The sequence below is a fragment of the Heterocephalus glaber genome, unplaced genomic scaffold, assembly GCF_053883595.1.
Source record: "Heterocephalus glaber isolate CG9 unplaced genomic scaffold, H.glaber_assembly_v1.0 deba00000122, whole genome shotgun sequence".
Classification (NCBI taxonomy): domain Eukaryota; kingdom Metazoa; phylum Chordata; class Mammalia; order Rodentia; family Bathyergidae; genus Heterocephalus; species Heterocephalus glaber.
Genome location: NW_028258138.1, coordinates 6,874,733 through 6,882,442, shown reverse-complemented (window position 1 = coordinate 6,882,442; position 7,710 = coordinate 6,874,733). Strand labels below are relative to the sequence as shown.

The window sequence follows — 7,710 nt, the reverse complement described above, 5'->3', positions numbered from 1 at the left end:
TAGCGGCTTTCTGTTAACTCTTCTTAAACCCACAGTGGAGCTTGGGAGAAGTTCTACATACGGGGTCTTGGCATTGCCCTGGGATCTTGTGATTGACAGGTCCCGCTCATTTTCCCAGCAGGCTGTTGGTACCCTAGCTCCTACATCAGTTGGATGGGGCCGAGAGGGTGGCCCCAGGGTGGGACTAGTGGCCTTGCCAGAGGAGGAAGAGGCCAGGCGCTCTCTCTGCCATGCAGCCCACAGCGGGAAGGCGGCCACTTGTGCTCCAGGAAGGAACCCTCACCCGCACGGGTCATGGATCTTCCTCCAAAGACGTGAGAAAGAAGCCATTGTTTAGTCCACCAGGCTGTGGCATTCTGCGTGTTCTGAGGTAGGAGGCTGAGCTGAGACAGGCGTGTGCCAGCCAAGTGTATTTAGACATCCTGACACTTGAATGGCATATAATTTTCACCTGACCTGAGACAACAACTTTCTTTGGAATTTCTCCAACTGTTTAAAACTGTAACAAGTTCTTTGTTTTTAGCTTGCTGGCCATACAACAGGTGGGCTTGGATTTGTCCTGAGGACTGAAATTCTCAATCCCTGGTCTAGGGCAGTGTTTCTTGAGTTGTTCAGCAGAATGGGTTTGCTCTGTGAGTTATTAATAGCCACTTGGAGAAGACAAGTCCGAGACTGCTGCAGAGCTGTACCCTTCTTAGTCATAGTGCACAGGCCAGACCAAAGGCTCTGAGAAGTCCTGGAGTAGAGAAACATGCTCAACGCCAGGTCATGAGGTTGGTTTTTTTGTTTTTTTAATTGTTTTTGCGGTATTGGGGATTGAACCTAGGGCTTTGGCACTGAGTTATATCCCTGGCTTTAAAAAACAACACCCCCCCTCAAAAAAAACCCCTTTGTATGTGGAAACAGGATCTTGATCAGGAGATATGTGGTCCAGGCTGGGCTCAAATGTGTGATCCTCCTGCCTCAGTCTCCCAGAGTGCTGGCAACTTTTTTATGTGTTCACGTTCAGTTATAGGAATGTGTCATGACTGTCTTCCAGAGAGAGAGAGAGAGAGAGAGAGACAGAGAGAGAGACAGAGAGAGACAGAGACAGAGAGAGAGACAGAGAGAGAGAGAGACAGAGAGAGAGAGAGAGAGAGAGAGAGAGAGAGGATTCAGAGGTAAAAGAAGCCTACCGATGGGGAATCCACAGATTAGATTTTGAACACTATGCTTAATCCAGTAAAGAAATAAATGCATATTGAGGATTTTGGCAGAAAACTAGAAACCATAAAACAGAATCAAAAGGAAATTTTGGAAGTGAGAAATTTAATGACAAATTAAGACTGTGTTGTGTTTAATGCAGATAAAACACAGTTTAGGAGAAAAATTAATGAACTGGAACAACAAAAATGCCTAGGAGGAAATGGAAGAAAGCAGAAAAACGCCAGAGCACAAGGATTCGGAGTGAAAGGTCTAACAAGTGTGCCTCCGAGTCCAAGAGTGAAGGGAGAAACTGAGGCAAAGGTAGGACTTGGAGCGACAATGGCTTGCACCTGCCCCCCCCCCCCCCCAGCATCATGGACGTCCACATGCACGCACATCTGGGAAACACCAGTGGCCACCGGAGACAAAGGCCAGCCTCAGAAAAGTCAGACACAGGGTCCCTCAGTGGCCGACAGGGGCCCTGCATGGCCCTGACTTTGAACTTTGTCCCTCACACCCCTACTCATTTACACTGCCTTGGCCTCCTGGAGTGCTGGGATTGCAGACCGCCCATGCCTGGCCTAGTCCGGCCTTCTTGATTGGATGTCCCTTTAGTACAGCACACTTAGCTCTGAGGTGGGACTGCTGTCCCTGCAGCACTTACAGACTCGCCTTCTGACCCCCCTAAAACCCCATCACCCCTGCCCACGGCATCATTATTATCATCAGCAGCCTGGAACGATGCCATGTGAGCGTTTATGTATTCTTTGGCCCCTGTCACTTACACAGGAGGATGGGGACTTGGTAGAAGGTTATTCATTGCCCCCTTTCCTATGAAAGCAAAGCAGCATGACGGCAAAATCCGAGAGCCGCTGGGAGAGCCAGCCCTTTCCAGAAAGCCAGTGTGCACTCTGGCGACAGCCACCACCATGGTGACTCAGTCGCACAGAATACGTCACAGCAGCCAGCTAATCTGTTATAAAAGAGCATGTCCAAGCAGGGGGACCTTTTCCCCTGGGATAATCAAGATGAAATTTAGGGACATTAAAACCTTTAAACAAATTCTCTTTTATTTGTTGAATAGCTAACGGTGACGCCATGTGTTACTGTAGCAACAGCCTTTCAGGCCAAGCTGTAAAGGCATCAAGGAGTAAATGCACCCATAAAAATGTGGTCCTGGGAACTGGGAATGTGGTTCCTTCTCTCGCTTTTTCTTTTTCAGCTTCCCCGGGTGACCTGGAGCAAGTAACTCCAAGTGTTTGCCGGTGTCACTTGATAAGTTCAGAGGTTAAATGGCACTCGGGGTTCATGGCTCTGCGACCTGACGTGTCCTCTGTGAACTTCCTGGAGCCAGAAATGGGGGTCCCGGGGCTGAGACCACATGTCCTTTCCGGATGACTTCTGATCCTGCCCACCCTTTAGAGAAGGGACACACCTCTGCCCCCAAGGCCAGGATTGCCTGGTGTATGCCATGTTGGCCTCCACCTGAGAGTTGCTGCATTTCAGAGCCTCACGTGGTGACCAGAATTTGAGGCTCTTACAGCAGCTTGGGAGTTGGGATTTGCCCAGGAAATGGTGACTTAACATTGACCTGCACACGGTGCCACTGCAGGCCTCCAACCTGGCTAGCCTGGCCTTTGACTGGGACGTTTATGGGCCCCTCTGTCAGTCCTGCCCTCCTTTGATCTTCCCGGCAGGCTGCAGTGGGAGACAGGTTTTGTGGTGAGGATCATTTTCACTTTGCAGAGCAGGGTGCGGAGCTGTGGTGGCAGCATAATGTCAGAGACACCTCGGTGGCTGTGCCGAGGCTCAGGCGGCCGGGGACGATCTCCAGAGCACATGTAATTAGATATGCAGCCCAATTACATGCCCAGAGCCTGCGGCACGAACTGGTAATTAGTGGGGAGGCTGCTGCGTGTCCCTGACCGCCTTGCCTTGAGCCCAGCGAGGTGACCAGTGCTGACACTTGTGCTTTGAGGAAAAGCAGACACACAAGTGTTGTCACCAGGAAGGGAGGGTCTGTAGCAAAGCCCTCGTGGGGAGAAGGCGGGCCTCACTTCAGTTTTAGTTTGGTTTTTAACTTTCTGAAATCTACCGGTCGCCTGGTATGTGTTCACTGTGCATGGCACCATGTTTGAAGCACATGTATTGTGGGTGGTGAAATCTAGCTCCTGAACAAGTGTATTGTCTCTCTCTCTCTGAGCTGGGCATGGTGGTGCAGGCCTGTAGTCTCAGCATTCAGCAGGCTGAGGCCTATCGGGGTGGTGCTCTGCAGGGTGGTAGGAGGTGACCGGATGGGGTCCCCGAGTGTACACCACGGTGGAGCACTGGTCCCAGGCAAGGACCACGGCCTCAGGCAGGCATCTCTGCTGCTCAGTGTGGAGGGGTCAGACATCCTGACTCATGGCTGACATCCCAGCACTCTAGAAGGCTGAGGCAGGAGGATTTCAACTTCCAGCCTAGCAGGAGCAACTTGGTGAGTTAGTGAGAACTTCTCTCAAAATAAAGTAAAATTTAAGGGGCTGAGGATGTAGCTCAGTAGAAAGGTCCTGGGTTCAATCCCTAGTACAAAAGAAAAAAAATGCAGATGGAAGAATTGCCTTAAGAACAAAACCAGAAGCGTGGTTAACCCAGGCAACATAATAAAACCTCATGTCTTAAATTTAAAAAATAAAATTAAGAACACAAACTAAAACCAAAACTGGGTTATTTGCTTTTTTTGGTGGTTTGTTTTCTTGTTCTGTTTTGATTTTGGCTTGGGGTTTTTTCTTTGTTTTGTTTTTGCTGTTGTTTTTCTTATGTATTTTGGATATTAACTCTTGTCAGATGTTTGGTTTGCAAATATTTTGTCTCATTCCATAGATTGTCTGTTCAGTCTGCTGATGGGTTTCTTTCCTGGCATTTGTAGTAGTTGCCCAGGCTGGGGTGGAATGTGAGACCCTCCTGCCTCAGCCTCCTAGAGTGCTGGGTGGTGGAAGCAGCTCACTGAACTATTCTGCTGCCACGCAGGCAGGGTGATTTTCTTGGCTGATGTTAGCTGGCACTGTCTGTCTGGCCTTGGGGGCCCCGCGGTGTAATAACCCACACCTCAGTCTCCCTGTGGGCTCCTTGGCCCTGTGTCTGACCTGGCGCTGGCGGTCGCCCGGCTAGGGGCCCTGAGTGGGTCCCTCCCCTCCCGTCCGGCTGTAATGTGCGGGGACACATTTGTGTCGGCAGCCTCAGCACAGCCAGTCAGGCACAGGGGCTTCTGGGGCTCGTCTGCCCAGAGAGGGCGGTGACTTCCACGTTCCCAGGCTGCGGTGGCCCCCAGGTGCAGACTCCAGCCGGGGTGACAGGCTTTGGTGGGTCCCCTCCGGCCTGCAGCACTGGGCCCCCAGGTGGGCCTGTGAGGTTCAGCTGCACAGCCCAGCGAGGCCTCGGGCCACCCTGCTTCTTCCAGGACTCCCGCGCCCCGAGCTCACCCACCAAGAAGGGAGGAAATCACCTGCCCACTGCTTCCGTCACAGCAGGAAGTACCAGCCTTTGGGTTGGAAAGCAGGCTTGGGACACAGGGTTAGTGGACGTCGAGGGGCGGTGGAGTGAGGGTCTGGGGAGACTTCAGAGGGGACAGATTACAGAGTAAAAACATTTTTATATTAGTGCCTGTTTGCAGTGTATAGTGATCACATTCCTCACGGCCGCTGGTGCATGTGTGTGTGTGTGTGACACAGCTTCATTCTTTCTGTACCCTCCCCTCCTCCATTTCCTGGTCCCCTTCGCATTTCAGAAAGCCATCTCCTTACTTCCTATTATCTATCTTTCATTTTGCTCTTTATTTATACATTGGGTTTCTTATATAAATGCAATATTTAAGCGTGCAAGTCTGACTTATTTCACTTAACATTATGGCCTCAAGATGCATCCATTTTCCTACAGATGACTCAAGCCTGTCCTTCTTTATGGCAGAGTAGTACTCCATGGTGTGTAAATACCACATTTTCTTTATCTATTCATCTGTTGATGCACATATTGGTGGCTTCCAAGATTTAGCTATTATGAATTATGCTGCTATAAACATAGGCATGCATGGGGCACTGTAACATGATGTCATTTCATTCTTTTGGAGAAAGTACCTCAAAGGGGAACAGCTGGATTGAATGGAATTTCTAGTTTTAGTGCTTTGAGGAAGCTCCGTTCTGACTTGCATGGTGGTTTTACCAGTTTACATTCATTCCCGTCAGTGTAGAAGGGAGCCTCCCCCACAGCTTTGGCGGCTTCTGAGAAGTGCCTGTTCATGTCACTGACCCATCTTTTGATTAGGTCTTTTATTTGGGGTGGGTCTAGTTTTTTGAGTTCTTTATGCATCCTAGATATTAGTCCCATGTCTGAGGAACAGCTGGCAAGATTTTTTTCTCCGTTCTGTAGGTTGTCTTTTCACTCTGTTGGTGGTTTCTTTTGCTGTGAAGAAGTTTTAATATTTGAAATGATCTCATTTGTTCATTCTTGGTCCTAACTCCTGTGCAACTGGGATTCTGTTCAGAAAGCCCTTGCCTGTGCTCAAGGCTTTTAGAGTTTTACCTGTTTTATCTTCCAGCAGGGCAAGTGTTTCTGCTTCAGCATCTAGATCTGTGATCTGTTTGGATTTTAAGTTAGTACCTGGTGAGAGCCATGTGTCCCGGCTCAGCCTTGTGCCTGTGGACGGCTGAGTTCCCAGAGGCCGGCTTTCCCCCAGTGTGTTTCTGGCTGGGACCAGGTTTTGAAAAGCAGCCCCCTGTGACTGTATACAGAACGATCAAAATATGAGGTGAATGGCTAAATGTCAGAATGAGTGTTACAGGAAAAGAGATTCCCCGGAAAGCCCACAGATCCCACTCTTGGCTTCCTTTGCCGCCCTGGAGCCGATCCCCATCCAGGCCTTGGAACAGGGGACGGGTTCCTTGGTCCCCGAGAGGAGGAAAAGAAACTGACAAGACAAACAATTCCATTCCAGGGACAAAGCCGGCCCTGCTGAGAGAGACAGGACTCTGGCCTGCCCGTCCTGGCCTCCTGAGAGAGCGGTCATCGGTGGCGACTTGAGGAGCAATGGTAAAGGACGAACGATGAAGGAGGGAGCCACCCTGTGCCGTCCCTGGTAGGGCTCGCCCTGGTCTCCGTGTTTCAACACGACGCCGTGATGAACTGACGAACGGCTGCTCCGCTCAAGAGCTACGGCTGCTTGGAAAATGGCCCAGTGGCCACCCGACTTTAAAAAGGTGCGGAGAAAACCGAATGTGGGGTTGCACACCTGTGATCCCAGCACTCGGAGGCTGAGGCAGGGGGACTGCAAGTCTGAGCCCAGCCGGGGCAGCTTAGCGACTTACTGAGCCTTGTCTCAAAATAAAAAATAAAGAAGGGCTCTGGATGTAACTCAGAGCGAGGGGCCTGGTTTCTGTCCTCAGTACTTTGAGGAGAAAAAGCTTGGAGCCTAGCCCCTTGTCCTCGGATGTCTAGGGAGATGGTGGGGACCTGCGTTCCCGTCTCCCGGCCCTTCCTCAGCGGGACGCACCTTGCTGGGCCCTCCTTGCCGGGATGAGCTCCCACTCCCGAAGCCTGGCTTCCCAGGTGGATGTGAGGCCTGTGGGTGACGGAGGGGACCAGGGCTGAGCTGCACAGGCCGGCTTCATCTCGCCTTTGCAGGGGGACCCAGAGGCCGCCGGCGTAGCTGTGGGCCTGTGTGGTGTGAGCAGAAGAAGCCAGCCGCCTGCCTGGTGGGTGGCCCCCTCTCCCGAGAGTCTGTCCCGGTCACCTGGAGGTGGCCTTTGTGGGGTCCTTGTGGAAGACACTGCAGGGCTCCAGGCAGGCGCCAGCATTCTGTGGCTGCTGGGTCATAGGAGGTGTGACCTCACAGTGTGCCTCGTGGTCAGGCGCCCGCGGGGTCATCGTGAGCCTCAGCCTGGGCAAGGGCGTGTGTGCGCGCGCACCTGCGTGTCCAGGCAGGCCCTGGGGCAAGCATGGATCGGTGGAGCTGACTCCTCCCTTGGGCAAGTGCTCTTTCCGGGTTAGCCGCTCTCCCCCATGGAGGGGTTTCCGGCTGTGACCCTGGACTGCGGCGCTTTTCATCTTGCTTCCCGGGAACCTGGGTCTCCGTCCATCACGGGGGAAGCACCAAGCGGCAGGAACGTTAGTCCCGGCTCATGCTCAGGACAGAAACTGCAGCCGGGCCTGCGCGATGTCACAGGTACCTAGAGACAGTCACGTTCGGCCCAGGAATCACGGTCAGAATGTCTCCTTAGGGGACCCGCCACCAGCCCCTGTTGTTTCTTTCATGTGCTAGCGCCACCTGGCTCTCCTTGGGTAGTGGAGCCATGATTCAGAATCTGGTATGACTCAAATGACACCTGCGAATCTGGGGGTAAAGTTAGTTGCTATGGTAACCATGTTACCAGGTGGGGCTTTAAGAGATGATTGGGTGCTGAGGGCCCTGCCCTACTGAATGGGTGAGGACCATTATTTTGGAAGTGGGGTTTGTTGGCTTGAGAGTGGATTGTTAACATAAGTTTTGTTCCT

General features: G+C 51.9%; 1 long non-coding RNA gene across 2 annotated transcripts in view; it reads left to right on the top strand.

Annotated features, from left to right (window-relative positions):
• Window positions 1–1,272: 1,272 nt before the first annotated feature.
• LOC110348656 (uncharacterized) overlaps window positions 1,273–7,710 on the top strand; it is a 95,588-nt gene continuing 89,150 nt past the window's right edge. The window contains exons 1-2 of one of the 2 annotated variants that reach the window (XR_015451661.1): window positions 1,273–1,506; window positions 6,155–7,381. This is a non-coding gene — a long non-coding RNA (uncharacterized LOC110348656). The remainder of the gene's footprint in view (window positions 1,507–6,154; window positions 7,382–7,710) is intronic. The other variant, XR_002394086.2, reaches the window with a different exon arrangement.